At 40.9% G+C, this 18,137-nt stretch overlaps 1 long non-coding RNA gene across 1 annotated transcript in view; it reads left to right on the plus strand.

Annotated features, from left to right (window-relative positions):
• LOC144933265 (uncharacterized) overlaps positions 1-17,109 on the plus strand; it is a 63,187-nt gene extending 46,078 nt beyond the window's left edge. Inside the window, exon 3 of the long non-coding RNA XR_013637001.1 lies at positions 17,015-17,109. This is a non-coding gene — a long non-coding RNA (uncharacterized LOC144933265). The remainder of the gene's footprint in view (positions 1-17,014) is intronic.
• The last annotated feature ends 1,028 nt before the right edge of the window (positions 17,110-18,137 follow it).

Below are 18,137 nucleotides of genomic sequence, written 5' to 3' on the forward strand. Positions count from 1 at the left end.
AGCTTGGCGCTTCTATTATCAAGATTAAATGCAGTGACTGTTGTTTCATGGGAATTTGGCTCGAGTCTCTACTGTTTGCATTGCCACAGCAAGGTCATCCACATATACAAATTTGCATGATCCAGTTGGTGGCATATCACTTGCATAGACATTGAAGAGGGTTGGCGTGAGTATTGAACCTTATGGCAATCCATTATTGAGGAAACAGGGTGAGTTGACTTTTTTGCCCATATACACACCGGAATGAGCTGAATTTGCAGCCTATTGCTCAGCATTGTCTATAGCAGGTGCATTGGTTTGAGGCAGGGAATGGTCCTCCCGAGCTTCAACATCAGGCCCTTGATCCAGACTGTATCGAGGCCAATGACAAGTCCACAAAGGCTGCGCCAGTCTTGGATTTCTTCTGGAATCCGGTCTCGATGTGTGTCGCAAGGGCCAACACTTGGTGACAGCAGCGGTTCTTCAGGGATCACTGACTCGACGATGAGGCTGATTCATGCACAGGAGTGATATCGGCCTATAACTTCCCAGCTCGTTGGTTAGCTTGCCTGGTTTGGGTATTGCAATGACCACCACCTCCTGCCATGCTTTTGGGTGGCATCCAGTTTTCATGTTTTTGTGTAGTTTCCCCAGCCATTGGAGTCCCCTATGGCCTTAAGTGATGGAGGAATTCTGAGGGGAAACCATCTCTGCCGGCAGCCTTGCCTTTCTTCATTGTAGGCGAGATCATCCCTCACTTCCTCTGTGCTGATGGGGGTGGGGTCTTGTGTAGAAATTGAGGCCATTGCCTGGTGTAATTAGCGATGGCTCCCTTGCTTCTTTTTGTCGAGCGGTCGTTTTGTGCTCTTCACTAGTTTTGAGGCTATAGGGTTGGGTAGGACTCTTGTGGTCCGTTATTCTGTAGGATTCAACACCCAGGCGTTGTGGTATTAATGGATACACGACATTTAGTCGATCGGCAGATCGAGTGTGGTGGGGTAACGCGTGGGTATTCCACCTTTTCCATGACATCTGGCCAATGTACAAGAGTGGGCCAAAATACCATCCAGAGGGGATCTCTAGAGCTTCCCCTGGTGAAGACCCTTCTTCCAGCAGTCCTGTAAGTGAGTGATTACAGGGCTGCACCTTTACCTTCAACATTTTACTATAATCTAGAACAGCTGGGATACAAACTAGTTACCAGGAAACTGACGGCATCCCATAATTCATGCTGACAGGTCTTTTACTTTAGTGGGCCAACAGAAAAAATATTAAATGAAAATACCGTAATGACTTAAACCCTTTTTATTTTCTCAGCCAATAACAATGAAAAATCCTGATGTGACGGTGAGGTTAACCTCATATAGATTGTTAATGTTGGTTTAATTACCATCACTCTGTTCTCTCTTGGAATTTAATTTGCCAAATGCCACTGGGAAGATAAACAGGACAAATGGCAATTACAGGCATAATGCACACTTTTGTCTTCCAAAACACTGAAGTGCTGTGCAATGTATCAAAGATAATCTAGGGTATGCGGACAGTAAAGTGGACCCTGGGAGATTTTGTGTGATTATCAGATGAACTCCTGTACAACCAATCCAGACCCCATTGATTGGTTATTCATCTAAAATAATGAGGTCCTTGTAGATATAACACTTTGTGGACATATACTGCTTCACGGTCGTGTAACATATGCCGATTAAATCTAGCAATTCATCAACCTCGACTTATCTCAACTCTGCAAGACATATGTTCAATGCCCATGGCCAGAAATAAGTGTATGTTTGTGAAATGTCCCCTTCTACGCATTGGGCAAAACATTGTGCTGTTGCTCAATCTGCGTTTCTGCATGATTTCTTAAAAAATCCACTTATGACTCTGTCCACAATTATCAACCCCTATCCACAAAATGTGCCATAAGTAAGCATAATATCAAACAAATGCAAGGCTTTCCCCCCATATCTTTTTAGTTAATATATTCCAAATAATATGCCTAGATATTACCATACAAAGCGAGACACATTTATTTTGCTCAATGCAGTGATTACATACAGATGTATCTACTGCAAAAAGATTGGCATCTTATTAAAAACAAATCTAATTTGTTCTCCACTCAAATGATTGTGAAAAGGGCTCATCGACCGTTGTCAGTCATGAACAGTTGAAAAATCCAATAACCCATTGCTATGCCCGAGCATATTCATGGAACAACCACTGCTGAACTTACAAGTGGTACTCAATGTCTTGACCTCAGAGGGACGATTGGCCAATTTTACCGGTAATTGGGATGTTAATTCGTAATTGTGAGTCAAAATGCTTTAACTGCAGGACCACTCATCCATATGTTTACAAAGTAAAATCCTCAAAATATCAATGCAGGATGAAAACGCATTCACTTGCTGCATTGAATGGTTGTTAGCGCCTGCTTTTTTAATGTAACTTAAACATGCTCACATTCATGAGATTTACAGTGCAATGAGATGACGTTAGAATAATTTGCCATGGTTACCAGGGTGGCTATAGCCCCATCAAAGCCGTATTCAAAGTGTAATGAACCTTCAACTCGAAAATAATTGTGAGATCTGATATCTTGGCACTTAGAGGCACTAAATTGCATCATTTAACAGCCTCATGGTGAATGGCAATTTTCAAAGCAGTGGGTATGTACAAAGCCCAAGCCATGTGACGTGAAAAATGTACTGCTGAAATTAACATCCCTCTCCTATTACCCCCACCCCCGTTAATCATTCAAGGAGACACAGTAAAGTGTGCAGTGTGTGCCATACCTATAGTGCAACTGTGTAAACGCACCATTGCACCCTGGGCATTGGGCCTGACATTGCAGTGCATGGCTGAGCTGATTCAACTTGAGTTGTGCCAATATTCTAAACGTAATTTGCCATTGTAGTATGAGACGTTGTTAATGACTTTAAAAATAAAACACTAATTCCAGACATTGCAACTCCACCAATGGTGAAGGCCTCCAGACGCCATGTCGGTCATTGGGATTTATTTTTAATACTACCCTTTTGCCCGTCCAATGACGGGTGTATTGTAGTAACTCTGAAACTTGCAAGCGAAAAGCAGACTGCGACGTGATATTCATTGCATTATGCGTGTGCAATTTGTTAGGGCGTGGTGACACAGACCTATTTCATTTTAAGGTTATAATCCCTTGTTCATCATGACGTCCTTTTTACTTCGATGTCTCAACAGCGTCACGGAGACCGCGTGACGTGAGGGTTCTGCCTTTGTAGTGAGGGTTGTGAGTTGACGCCGAGGAGGGGGGAGGAGGCGCCTCGGCCCCCCATGTGGAGTGACGTCAGCCGCTAATTATTATTAATGGGGGTGTCCATTTGTAGGACGTCACCTGCTCATGATTATTAATGAGGGAGGAGGGTTCTCCATGTGGAGTGACGTCACCTGTTCATGATTATTAATGAGGCGACGTGGAGTGACGTCACGAGCGTTGCACACAGATATTCTTGGCTCATTATAGCAGGTAATAATAATGGCCGGGGGGGGGGCTGTCCATTTGGAGGACGTCTCCTGCTCATGATTATCAATGAGGGGGGCTGTTTGATGTGGAGTGACGTCACCTGCTCATGATTATGAATGAGGAGGGGTGGGGGGTGTCCATTTGGAGGCCGTCACCTGCTCATGAATATTAATGAGGGGGGCTGGTCGATGTGGAGTGACGTCACGAGCGTTAAGGAAAGACATTCCTGGGTGACTATAGTAGGGAAACCTCACCACATTGATCAGTGCCGCTTGATGAAAGGTGGAGAAGAGGATAGGACCGGTTCTGATATCACTTGTCCACTGATATTAGTCATTGTCGCGCAATCTAAACAGGTTGGTGGATTAGTAGTACTGCGCGCTAACCCACGTACCACCGATCCATCACCTGTTAAACCATTATTGAATGACATTGCATCGAAGAAGTGATATTTCATATATTGGTTATCTAACAATGAGACTTATCAGTGTCCTGGGGATGTTGAATATCTAAGAATGGCACAAGGGCTGATTGCTGTCCTCTTGCTGATTTTAGCAAAATAAAACAAACTATGTCAGAGTATGACTGCATATATATAATTGTAATGCATTTAAATAATACAATGTTCCCATCAAACTGATTTTCATGCATACCCTTTACCTGGAAAATGAAAACACTGCATTGGCGTTTCTATAAATTAGTATGCGCCGAAAGCCCATTGGTGAGATCATTAGTCTTTGATTCAGTGGAGGTAAAAATTTGCTAGGCTGTCACTCACTTTGGCTCGTAAAATAATTGGGTATCAACTGTATGTCTGAAGATTGCCATTGGAACGGGGAGGCTCATTTAACAACCCTGCAATAATAGCCTGACCATCTGCTTGGAAAGAGAATTATTGGCCAATTTTACTTCAGCGGCGCAAGTGTGGAAAAAGTAAGCATCATGTGCTATCGCTTCACTGATTTGCGATATCAAGCAAAATGTCCAAAAGGAAGATGTGTTTTGGTTATGAAGTGCAAAACTATTTCAGAAGGTGATATTCAAATCCCCCACAAAAAGATTGACATATATTACTTGAATGATCTAAACAATGTATTCTTAGAGAATAATATAAGCTTGTCAGCATTTTAATGCCAGTGACAAAAATAAGTGATGCAAAACATTTATATAAAAGCTGCTTTGGCAATCACTGTACGGCTCTCTGCTTACCCACTCGGAAGTATCCTCTTATGCGCTTATCATCCCATTCCATGCTGTACATAAATAACATTTGCAAAAGCTTTGGAAGACTTCTGAAATCTGCTATCGGAGAATTGCACAGCAGCTTGTGGTAGAATTCAATGCAGACTCCCACTAAAGGCAATTATTCCCCCCGCCCCTGCTCCCTGCACACCATTACATACACAATCTATATATATGCTGTTACACAGCCAAACACACACATTCCAATGCCCATTTTTAGAATCAGGTAGACATACCATGGGATAGCATTTTGGTGCCACGGTGGCGAGATGTTAACTAGCTCGCCTGGTATACATGTGGCACATTAGGAATGGACCACTCTTTTAATTATTTCCTCATGCAGCAATGGAGTAAAGTGTGTTTTGTGAAGGTTCTTACGTGCTGCGTAGTATATCAATGCACGTGTGTACACCAGCATGCGATACTGAGTCGGGCCTGTAGGTGGCTGGCACGGTTATTGAGTCACGTGGTTAATGGTGACTCGGTTGGAAATTGCTGTGTGTGACACACGTGCTGTTGCATCTTACAGGTAAAGGACCCAAACGTTGCTTTTGAGAGTTATATAAATGTTCGAGTCTGTAAGCTTGGCTTTGAATTGGTAGTTTGTGATATGTTCAATTGGAGGGGTTTTAGCACTGTACACTGTGGAATGACAGGGTGCCACGGTCTGGAAGGGTAATCAGGGGTATGGGCAAGGTTATGTAACAACTAATCAGAAGGGGGGCGTATCTGGGTTAAAGCTAAAAGGTGGGGTTAGTCGGGAAGCTCTGGGAACCTGCTTGAAGTTTCTGGAAGGGGGCATGGCCAGAGGCTCTGCCTCTGGCCACGCCGAGAGGTATATAAGGGGGATGGAACCGAAGGTTCAGGGTTGTTGCAGGGTCCCGGGGTCCTGGCTGCGTCGCTGCTCGCCGTCATCTCTCTCCATCGTCCGGCCGCATGGAAGATCCTCTGCATGGCTCCCATCACCCTCATCGTCACACTAGTCAGTCAGCTTGTTGGTTGGATGTAGGCGATGGGACTGTGTAGAGAGGCCGGCTGTGCGTAGCTAAAGTAGAGATTATATATATTACACAGTGTTGTGCCCAGTGAGAGGAGACGTGTATATGTATCGGCCTGCGTTGTGCCGAGTGTGAGATGAAATAAGAAGAAGCCCTCTACACGACATGTCTCGAAAGTCGCTCATTACAACTGTAAAAGATGACAGTTAATACTTGTAATTCTCTAACCCTAAAATTGTTTATTCTCTCACCATGCCCATGCATCTAGAGTATGAAATACTACTAAGAATAGAACACATGTACAGTAGTAAGTTGTACAATGGTGACAAGTACAGTACGTATACAGTACATATACAGTACAGATAGTGGGTGTAAGATATCAATATAAGTGGGTGGTATAGATAGACATACAGCTAGTGAAGTGTAAAGGTTATGATTAAAGACAAAGATGGTTTATCAGTAGTAGAATTGGGTTTAACTGTTATTCATTAACCGGACTTGTACACCAGTCACGTGGTTAATGGCAACTCGGTTGAGGATTGCTGTGTGTGACACACGTGCTGTTGCATTTTACAGATTGACCACAATAAATGTGTTTGCCCTCGATTTGGAGCACCTGCCCACGTCCTTCATTTCGAGTGTGCAACAGACATGAGATCGTGGGTTCGATCCCGACCCTGATGCCTGTATGTTTGGAGTTTTCATGTTCTCCCCGTGGTCATGTGGATTTTTCCCTGGGTACTTCAGCTTTTCCCTCCACGTTTAGAAGTGTGCGTTTTGAGTATTTGGCTGATATAAATTTCCACGTGATAAACCACTTCGTTGAGCTATTATTTGTGCCTAGCCCACCACAAGTACGAAATCATGTTTTTCACTGAGTATGTGTTGTATTTAATGGATGTCACTTGACCCCCTGCAGACACTAGAGGCTGCTACATCCACCGCAAAGTGAAAAATTAATGTTGTTTGGACCGGAGCATGACCCCGATTTACTACAATTCATCAAATCAAACGGAATGCATTCAAGTGTCCAACGAAAGGGAGAAAAAATTGAATTCTCTGACATGTATTGACAACCGCTCTGTTTAAAATGAATGGTACACAGCTTTATAACTGAATAAGAGAGGTTACATAGGAATTAAAACAGCATTAGAAACTCACATGGTGGAGGAGTGACACAGTGGTTAGTGCACCGAGATCTGCACCCATGACCTGAGCTATTTCTCGGACACTGCTGACCATGAGTGGTCCTATGCCCTTATTTTAATCAACCCATACTGACCAGCTTGGTGAAGTATGGTTAAACATCCTCCATGATGGACAAGGTATGGGGAGGTCTTCATCTAGCAGTGGATTGACAAAGGGCTGCACGTTATTATTATTATTGTGTAATTAAACTGAAAACTATTACACATACATAATGTGTCCACAAAGAATATCTGGACAATATGAATAACAAATGTGACTTATTAGGATGGCTCCTAGCATTGCACTGGCACTGCTGAGACACCTGGATTTGATAACCCATGATTAAGCCACGTTCTCAAGTGTGTAGTGGCCAGGTCTCGGCTGGGTAACAGAAGAGACTGCACAACACTGCCGCGTAAACACTTGGGTAAATTCTATCTCTGATATTTAAAATAGCAACTCGACTGCCATGCTGTGAACATTGTTCTGCGTTGGGGAATGTAAGAGAGTGCATGCCCTCGTGTGGGTATAGAAAAGGTCACTTGAAGTGATTAAGGAAGCAGATTTTAGTATTCTCCTTTAATGGGCTGATCTCTAACACTTCTCTGTGAGGGTTCATAACTGATGCTCTGTCTCACGGCACAGTGCCAATAAATACATTTCGTGAGATTTTTTTTATTAATGCAGTTTACTAGACGGAGAGTCCAAAAATGTTTGTGTTAATATAATAGTAGTAAATTGTTTAAATTCAATACCTTACTTCGAATATTATTTCGGAGACAAAAACCTTAATTTTTGCTAATATCACATCATACTGTGTAAAATTTTACGTAAAGTGTAAAACCATAATTATATATTTACGTACTGTACTTTCCCTGAACATCTTTCAAGGACTGAAATGGCTTGTTTTAACTTGTCACCTGAGTATTTGTCGAACATTACAAAGGTTTATAGGGAAAGTGTAATGGGGAGTGAAGTTTGTTTATTTTACGAAGGGATTTTTTTTACAATTTCTCAAAAACAAAGGAAAACGTCACACTCTCATGTGTTTGTGTATTTAGACTTATATTTATCGTATTGCAATCATAGCTATTGATTCACATAATGATATTTGTGCTTAAATTAAAATGTTCAGTGCATAAACATGCACCATATATTAATCGTCTACAATTGTAGAAATTCCACGTTCATGTGACAGGAGCGAGTTTATCCACAGCACAACCACTGTTGACTTCCAAAAAAAGTTGCAGTAATTTTATTGACATCTGGAATCTAAACATTTGCCAGATACTCTGCCACAAAGCCACCCACCTGGACATCTAAACATTACGCCATTACTTGCTGTTCTGAAATGTGCTGTTCTGAAATGTATTCGGCCATGGCATTTGACAAACTGTTTATCTTGGAAACTCAGAGCAGTTTACCAACATGTGACCATATTTTCAAGAGCTTTAAAGCTGACAGCTCAACACCTGTGCAGATGGCAAGCCTACTCAACCATTTATCTGAAGTTCTCAACCCATCATTGACTTCGAGTGCCACGAGACAAGCTAAGACATACATCACGTATTATTTCTAGATTTGAAGCTTTCGTGACTGCAAGGATTCATACTCTTAGTTCTTTCGGTAAAGTCACGTAGGTAAAAAATGAAATTAAAATAAAACAATAAAAATCACGACGTTGTGTTGCCTCCGAAACGTCGTGATTTTTATTGTTTTATTTTTTATTAATTTTAATTTCACTTTTTTACCTACGTGACTTTACCGAAAGAACTAAGAGTATCACGTATTATATTCCGCCCTTTTGTCAATCCACTGCTTGATGAAGGCCTCCCTACAACGTGCCAATCGTAGGAGTTGTTTGGCCAAGCCATACCTATCACTCTGGGTCGGTTAAGGCAGGGAGCATAGACGTCGGAGCATCGGAGTAGAATACATTAAGTGTATCTGCACTACCCACAATGTGTCTCTTTGTCTCATGGGGGTTCATATTAGCTGGGTCAAAGACACTAAGCCAAAACCGCTGGGATCCTGGGTTTGAGGTTCAAACTTTGGGTCCGAGTGTCTTTCTCATCATCATCAAACAAGATCTAAGCCCTTCATCCATTTTTAGATGGCTAATGATGACAATAATGGTGATAAATGTCGTGAATGATATTGACAGATTATTTTTTTCATCGGACAGTACAGTATATCCTATGTCGTAATATTGACAAAATACAAAACTCTGCAAGTGCAAGGTCATTGTGCCTCACTGCAATAACATGTGTCGAATAACAAGTGGGCCGGCTTTAGCATAATGGCTATAATAATCTGCCTGTCGAACTACAAATTAGTTTACTGAAACAAAAGAAAATATCGTCAGTCACCTTGTGTTAAGTGGGACAAAAAAATATATCATAAATAAACACTGGATGTCTTTCAGCATTAACTATTTTTGCTTTTGCCACATAGCCAAAAAAAAACAACAACAAAAATCCATCAGCATGTCCAGGGAGAGAATGAGCACGTCATCTCTGACGAAAAAAGGCTTTCACTTTGCACGTCACCGTAAATAATGAATGAGCCTTATCCCAGTTGCATTTCATAGGGAACTTTACAGCTATTATAAATTGGACTGCATTTTTAAAAATATATATCAAGGTCAAACATTTCCTTGAATTAGCTTCGAATTTTTAGAGACCGGGAGATAAACTTCGTTTTACCAGCATATTAATCGATCAGTGTTTTTTTATGAGACGATGTCGTTTCTTATGCGTGCATCACCTACGTATTAAGTAAATGAGTTGCAAGACGTTTTAGTGACTCATGTCACTTACTCTTGCAACATGAGACTCTCATTGTCTTTTGCCTTCTCACCTGCTGAAACAAATACACATGAAACTTGAACGTGAAGGTGTGCAGCAATATGCGAATCCACTGCTGGATGATAGCCTTCCCCACACTGCGTGGGTTGTGTGGGAGTTGTTCGAACATGCACTGATCAGCATGGCTTGGTGAAGGTGGTGGGCAGCATAGAAGTGTAGAACAACAATGTTTGTCTGCACTGTCTTTTGCTGACAATATAGCCCCCGCAGCAGGCGAGAGCACTTGTTCTGTGCATGCTGGTCACCCATACGAGCACGATCCAGGCTCTGACCTGCTTAGCTTTTGGTGATCAGTTGCATTCAGCGTGATATAGTCACATTGTACAGATATAAATTATATTAACAAAAAACTAATGTAATGTCAGCTTTTACAGTCTTAGTTGGAGCTGACAAATGAAGCGTCAGTGGATTTTAAAGTGTTTTAAAGAATTGAACTGACATCAAAGGCACTGCCGAAGGTTGAAACTACCACAAATTTTTTTTTATGACAGCAAATATGCATCGGTCATTTTATTCCATTGAAACATTTGTTGTAATTGCATATTTCTAGGGCCGTATGACTAGTCCACTTAGTGAGAAAATAACATGTGAATAATTCATCATACGTAGCTAACCGCAAACTGCTGCTAGTCCCATAAATTTGCTATATCCCTTGTAGTTTTGGGACGAAAAGGTAAAGGGTAAAGTGGTGGCGGCCAATGTCACTGCTGGCGGAAGGGCTTCTGTAAGAGGGGATTCTAGAGAGCCCCTCTAGTGGGTATTTGGCCTACTCTTCCACGTTGACCAGGCGTCTTGGAATAGGTGGGCGTACCCACACTTTTACCCCACCACATGCGACGTCGTAGATTAGCTAACTGTGATGTATCACCATGGGAACCTCATTTGCCAGTAAAAATAAGATAATTGTTTTTTTACCCTTCTATCTGGCAACAAAACTGACACCTTTTTACAAGGAGTCATGTTTGTATAGACCGCAATACCTGCAGTCATAATACAAACAAAACACATAACTCTGATAATGTGCACTGTCCTTGAAGTTGATTGGTCCACACCCGAGACAGCTTTCCTTAGAGCCTAGTCTCATAATGATGGGTGGACAGAGGCTGAGGGAGAGTTACATTTGGGGAAATGGTCTTAAAAGGTATTTTTCGACTTGAAACAACTGCTTTAAATATACTATTTTACACATGTTTAGGTATAATGTAATTTTGTTTTTAAATGTGTTAATAAGTAAAAGCTTATCTATGAATGGATATACACACTTGGGTGTTTTTTTCTCGTGTTGTGTTTTTAGGCATAGTTATTGGTAAATCATAAAGTTAATATCACAAGTTTATACCTCGATAATTGGTTTTTTACCCTTCTATCTGGCAACAAAACTGACACCTTTTTACAAGGAGTCATGTTTGCATAGACCACAATACCTGCAGTCATAATGCAAACAAAAAACATAACTCTGATAATGTGCACTGTCCTTGAAGTTGATTGGTCCACACCCGAGACAGCTTTCCTTAGAGCCTAGTCTCACATGGGTTGGACCAGATGACGCCAAAAGGCGCACAACTCAAAGACAATGCACCATCAGAGTATGAGAGCTCGGGGCAAGCATCTACACTATGGGAACCTCATTTGCCAGTAAAAATATGATAATTGGTTTTTTACCCTTCTATCTGGCAACAAAACTGACACCTTTTTACAAGGAGTCATGTTTGCATAGACCACAATACCTGCAGTCATAATGCAAACAAAAAACATAACTCTGATAATGTGCACTGTCCTTGAAGTTGATTGGTCCACACCCGAGACAGCTTTCCTTAGAGCCTAGTCTCACATGGGTTGGACCAGATGACGCCAAAAGGCGCACAACTCAAAGACAATGCACCATCAGAGTATGAGAGCTCGGGGCAAGCATCTACACTATGGGAACCTCATTTGCCAGTAAAAATATGATAATTGGTTTTTTACCCTTCTATCTGGCAACAAAACTGACACCTTTTTACAAGGAGTCATGTTTGCATAGACCACAATACCTGCAGTCATAATGCAAACAAAAAACATAACTCTGATAATGTGCACTGTCCTTGAAGTTGATTGGTCCACACCCGAGACAGCTTTCCTTAGAGCCTAGTCTCACATGGGTTGGACCAGATGACGCCAAAAGGCGCACAACTCAAAGACAATGCACCATCAGAGTATGAGAGCTCGGGGCAAGCATCTACACTATGGGAACCTCATTTGCCAGTAAAAATATGATAATTGGTTTTTTACCCTTCTATCTGGCAACAAAACTGACACCTTTTTACAAGGAGTCATGTTTGCATAGACCACAATACCTGCAGTCATAATGCAAACAAAAAACATAACTCTGATAATGTGCACTGTCCTTGAAGTTGATTGGTCCACACCCGAGACAGCTTTCCTTAGAGCCTAGTCTCACATGGGTTGGACCAGATGACGCCAAAAGGCGCACAACTCAAAGACAATGCACCATCAGAGTATGAGAGCTCGGGGCAAGCATCTACACTATGGGAACCTCATTTGCCAGTAAAAATATGATAATTGGTTTTTTACCCTTCTATCTGGCAACACAACTGACACCTTTTTACAAGGAGTCATGTTTGCATAGACCACAATACCTGCAGTCATAATGCAAACAAAAAACATAACTCTGATAATGTGCACTGTCCTTTAAGTTGATTGGTCCACACCCGAGACAGCTTTCCTTAGAGCCTAGTCTCACATGGGTTGGACCAGATGACGCCAAAAGGCGCACAACTCAAAGACAATGCACCATCAGAGTATGAGAGCTCGGGGCAAGCATCTACACTATGGGAACCTCATTTGCCAGTAAAAATATGATAATTGGTTTTTTACCCTTCTATCTGGCAACAAAACTGACACCTTTTTACAAGGAGTCATGTTTGCATAGACCACAATACCTGCAGTCATAATGCAAACAAAAAACATAACTCTGATAATGTGCACTGTCCTTGAAGTTGATTGGTCCACACCCGAGACAGCTTTCCTTAGAGCCTAGTCTCACATTTTGGCGTCATCTGGTCCAACCCATGTGAGACTAGGCTCTAAGGAAAGCTGTCTCGGGTGTGGACCAATCAACTTCAAGGACAGTGCACATTATCAGAGTTATGTTTTTTGTTTGCATTATGACTGCAGGTATTGTGGTCTATGCAAACATGACTCCTTGTAAAAAGGTGTCAGTTTTGTTGCCAGATAGAAGGGTAAAAAACCAATTATCATATTTTTACTGGCAAATGAGGTTCCCATAGTGTAGATGCTTGCCCCGAGCTCTCATACTCTGATGGTGCATTGTCTTTGAGTTGTGCGCCTTTTGGCGTCATCTGGTCCAACCCATGTGAGACTAGGCTCTAAGGAAAGCTGTCTCGGGTGTGGACCAATCAACTTCAAGGACAGTGCACATTATCAGAGTTATGTTTTTTGTTTGCATTATGACTGCAGGTATTGTGGTCTATGCAAACATGACTCCTTGTAAAAAGGTGTCAGTTTTGTTGCCAGATAGAAGGGTAAAAAACCAATTATCATATTTTTACTGGCAAATGAGGTTCCCATAGTGTAGATGCTTGCCCCGAGCTCTCATACTCTGATGGTGCATTGTCTTTGAGTTGTGCGCCTTTTGGCGTCATCTGGTCCAACCCATGTGAGACTAGGCTCTAAGGAAAGCTGTCTCGGGTGTGGACCAATCAACTTCAAGGACAGTGCACATTATCAGAGTTATGTTTTTTGTTTTTTGTTTGCATTATGACTGCAGGTAGTGGTCTATGCAAACATGACTCCTTGTAAAAAGGTGTCAGTTTTGTTGCCAGATAGAAGGGTAAAAAAACCAATTATCATATTTTTACTGGCAAATGAGGTTCCCATAGTGTAGATGCTTGCCCCGAGCTCTCATACTCTGATGGTGCATTGTCTTTGAGTTGTGCGCCTTTTGGCGTCATCTGGTCCAACCCATGTGAGACTAGGCTCTAAGGAAAGCTGTCTCGGGTGTGGACCAATCAACTTCAAGGACAGTGCACATTATCAGAGTTATGTTTTTTGTTTGCATTATGACTGCAGGTATTGTGGTCTATGCAAACATGACTCCTTGTAAAAAGGTGTCAGTTTTGTTGCCAGATAGAAGGGTAAAAAACCAATTATCATATTTTTACTGGCAAATGAGGTTCCCATAGTGTAGATGCTTGCCCCGAGCTCTCATACTCTGATGGTGCATTGTCTTTGAGTTGTGCGCCTTTTGGCGTCATCTGGTCCAACCCATGTGAGACTAGGCTCTAAGGAAAGCTGTCTCGGGTGTGGACCAATCAACTTCAAGGACAGTGCACATTATCAGAGTTATGTTTTTTGTTTGCATTATGACTGCAGGTATTGTGGTCTATGCAAACATGACTCCTTGTAAAAAGGTGTCAGTTTTGTTGCCAGATAGAAGGGTAAAAAAACCAATTATCATATTTTTACTGGCAAATGAGGTTCCCATAGTGTAAAGTTTATACCTCATTGACAGATTTTTACGAAATAGATCATTCTCCAAAAAAGATATAGATTTTTCATATCCCGGTATTATATTACCAATGGCAGCTTTAAGTTATAACCTGACTATGAATTTACGACGTGAAATACAATTCTGGAAACATAATGGCTAAGGCCTTCCGACGACAACTTTATTCATGTAGGATTAGCACTGAAGAATAAACAATGATGGCAATTTCATCATCAGCCACAGTCAACCCACTGCTGGATGAAGATTTTCCCAAGCAGCCACCACCTTTTACGATCCTGCTATTCCACCCAGCACCTGAACCCAAACAAGATTTAATTGATCTCACTCCATCTCCCCGGTGAGCGGGCCTCTAGGACGCTTTGACATGTTTGTCAAATGTAAGTGTAGAATATAGACCCGATTGATACAAGGTGGCCCAAAAAGTCAGGAAACAATCGGGTCATTATATTTAATTTAACAAATCACATAGGGTTATATCACTTATTTTAACAAATGTTCAAACTGACGTCCATTAACAATTAATGCTTGCATGGATTATCTTTTGAAATGAATTTAGCAGACTTAATAAGAAAATTCAGCTGCCTTTTTTAGCATACATAAAAATCTAATTGAACTCGTTCATCTTCAGACAATTTTCTTTTCATTTTAGACATCTGAAAGGGAAGAAGAAAATTCGATGTGAATGATAACAGACCAAATATAAAAAAAAGAACAATAAAAATGTTTTAATGATAATGTTACAATAATTTAAATAAACCTGTCCTGACTTTTGGGCCATCATGTATACAGTGATCCCTCGTTTATCGCGGTTAATGAGGACCGGAACCCCTCGCGATAGGTGAAAATCCGTAGGATTGGCCCCCTAGGAATTTCCGTATATGTGTGTGTGGGTACCAGAATGTTTAAAATATGTATATTTATACTTTATATATATATTTTACTGAAATCTATTTAATTATAAAACCTTAATATTATACATTCACTCTCTCTCTCATACGATACGTATTATGGTGTTCTACACTCACCAATGACAGTAGTATCTTGAGACTTGACTCCAGTAATGACGACGACGACGATGACAATGACGATGACAATGACGACGATGACAGACCTGTGCAGTTCGATGAATGTGATGATGAATGATGATGATGGTGTTACTGCACAGGTATAATGAGGCCTTCAAATCAGTTCGAAAAATCCGCGATGCACTGAGGCCGCGAAACTTGAACCGCAAAGTGGCGAGGGATTAGTGTACTGGCAAATTGTCCTATCTTTTGCATTGAATATGCCAATGTTACCATGACCAAACACGTAAACACATTGAGAATGAATGCTAGCTCCAAGCAAATTTGAAAAATTACCCACACATTACTCAATTTAGATGACACACAACAGCATCTTCCACTCTTGAAGGAAATTATTACGTACTTATGCAATTTTGTACTTATGTATTTCATTTTTATTTATTTAGGGACTTGCTGAGCTTTCCTATACTTTGCACTCCCATTTGTTTTTATATTGTGTTGTTGTAGCTTTCTGACTCGCCCTGACTGGACATCTGTGAAAAAGGTTCATAGCTCATCGGATCCTTCCAGTCTAAATAAATATTCTAATTCTGAAGAGTTGATGCTCAGCAAGGCTTTCTTGGGTAAATAATTATACAGAACAATATAAAAAAAACAAGCATCAAGCCTGATCTTTAACATTTTCAAGTTGTTAAATGTTAATATAAATAAAAATTGGATTACAAATTTTAAATAATATTTTTTATTGATAAGACACCCTTAAACAATTGATCTCATAGCGCCAAACAGGTCATATAGTTTAATATTTGTTCAAACACTTGTAAAAAACAAAATCGTCAGAGTTTAATGGAAATATTTCATTTTGAAATGCTTTGGTAGACGTTCATCTGTCTCGGCCCTAAAGCTGTACGTGTCACAGCCGTACATGACAATGGAATAAAAAAATAAAAAAAAATACAAGAGTAGCACCCAATGGCTGATAAAAATGAATTCGACATGCAGATGGATAAACAGCTTGTTGTTAATAAAATAACACAGCGAAATATGTTGTTAGCAATATAAAAGCAGCACCGTCTGCTTTGTACAGCAAATACGTAATTTATAATTAAAAAGAATAATCATCAAACTAAAATGATGGAATATAACTCACGAAGTGTACTTAACATTGATATTCGTGTCTGTGGATTATATGCTTTGTGGACTGTCCACATGCTGTTTAGAGGAAAAGGTATACTAAATCACCTGATGATTGATTGTAAAAGTGTGTTAAAATGCATGACTCAAATTCTGGCTTTACAAAATTGTACAACATTTGATACATTAACTATTTCCATGGGACTAGCCGCAACAAAGTATTGACCATGGTAAAATAATAGATGGTTATGACATTGACAGCATTGAAAGCATCATAATAATAATGTTCAACTTGTAATAGGCCACGCAGTACTGACTCACTCTCGAAGAGAGAGAAGGACTCAGTGGTGTGAAGAACCACAGACGAAGCAACAAGGCAGCCATGCGACGAGGCGGCGCCAAAAATTTCCCAAACTCTGCGGTCCTCTCTACATTAAGGTGTTATCAGCCAATTGATGAGTGTCGACATGTGGGAGGCAACGGCATCACTCAGAGAAAATCCACGTGTGCGATGGGGGGGGGGGCTAATCTATCCCATGCGGACGGAACAGGTGGGGTCCACATTTGCTCGACTGTCATCTCCTGGCGAGCCAGTGTGGTCCACCATCCTTCACCTCCACCGGATTGGATTAAAGGCATGCAAAGTCACCAACGCCCAGCGTCGCCTTAATTGGTCAACCAGGTAAGAACCCATTGAGATGAAAATATATTTTTTGCAAGGGAGACCTGGTTTACAGAGGCAGGTACATGCATTTGGAAATAAAGAAATATTAACTCAGATGTAAATATTAGTATAAATGTGTAGACATATTGAGCAATATGAATATCAACAACCCATGAACAGGTATAGAATGATAAGAAACAGTTGTATTAGGAAGAATCAAAGTTCAGATGTAATTGCACTCAAACTTCCATGCCAATTGGAGGTGCGGATTAATTGTTAATTGTCAGCTACGTGCTATCCACTGCTGGATGAAGGCTTAACGAAGGTGTTGCCATCTCACACAGTGCCGCGATGCCACAATTTATCCCACTCTTGCCCATACGCTGATATCATTGCTCAACCTCCACAGAAGTCTCCTCGGGAAAGTTTTGTACTTTGGCTGCCATTCCATGAACAGTTTTGTCAAACGGCCATAACCCCTTCTGGAAACAATTTAAGGATGGAATTTGTGGGATATTTTCATGGGGTGATGTTAAAATAATTCTATCGCAGCCAGGCTTAAATAGAAGTATTTAAGCTCATGAAATATGATACGCGTGTTTAACAAAATGTTTTCTTGTGCCTACCTTAAATCTGTTCGGGTTTAAGAGAAATTATATTAGGCCCTTCGAATAAATATCACAGTAATTGAACGGATGTAAAACTATAGTTGACATATACCATGGGGAGATGGAGTGGTCACATCAGCATGCGTGGGTGCTGGAGGGACCGCTACACGATGGGGCTATGAGAGATGGCGATGGCTTGGAGAGGCCTTCATCCAACAGTGAATCGATCTTGGCTGCTCCAAAGAGCATTTCTTCTTTTATAATGCATTTCACCAATGAGCTGCAAAGCAGCATTGATTTAGAAAAGCATCGATTTTTTTTTTAGAAAGAAAGGCTTTTGTGTTGAATATAAAAAATGAGTTATTGCACAAGTATTGGAATTTCAAAAGAGATGTTTTTAAA

The sequence above is a fragment of the Lampetra fluviatilis genome, chromosome 7, assembly GCF_964198595.1.
Source record: "Lampetra fluviatilis chromosome 7, kcLamFluv1.1, whole genome shotgun sequence".
Lineage (NCBI taxonomy): Eukaryota > Metazoa > Chordata > Hyperoartia > Petromyzontiformes > Petromyzontidae > Lampetra > Lampetra fluviatilis.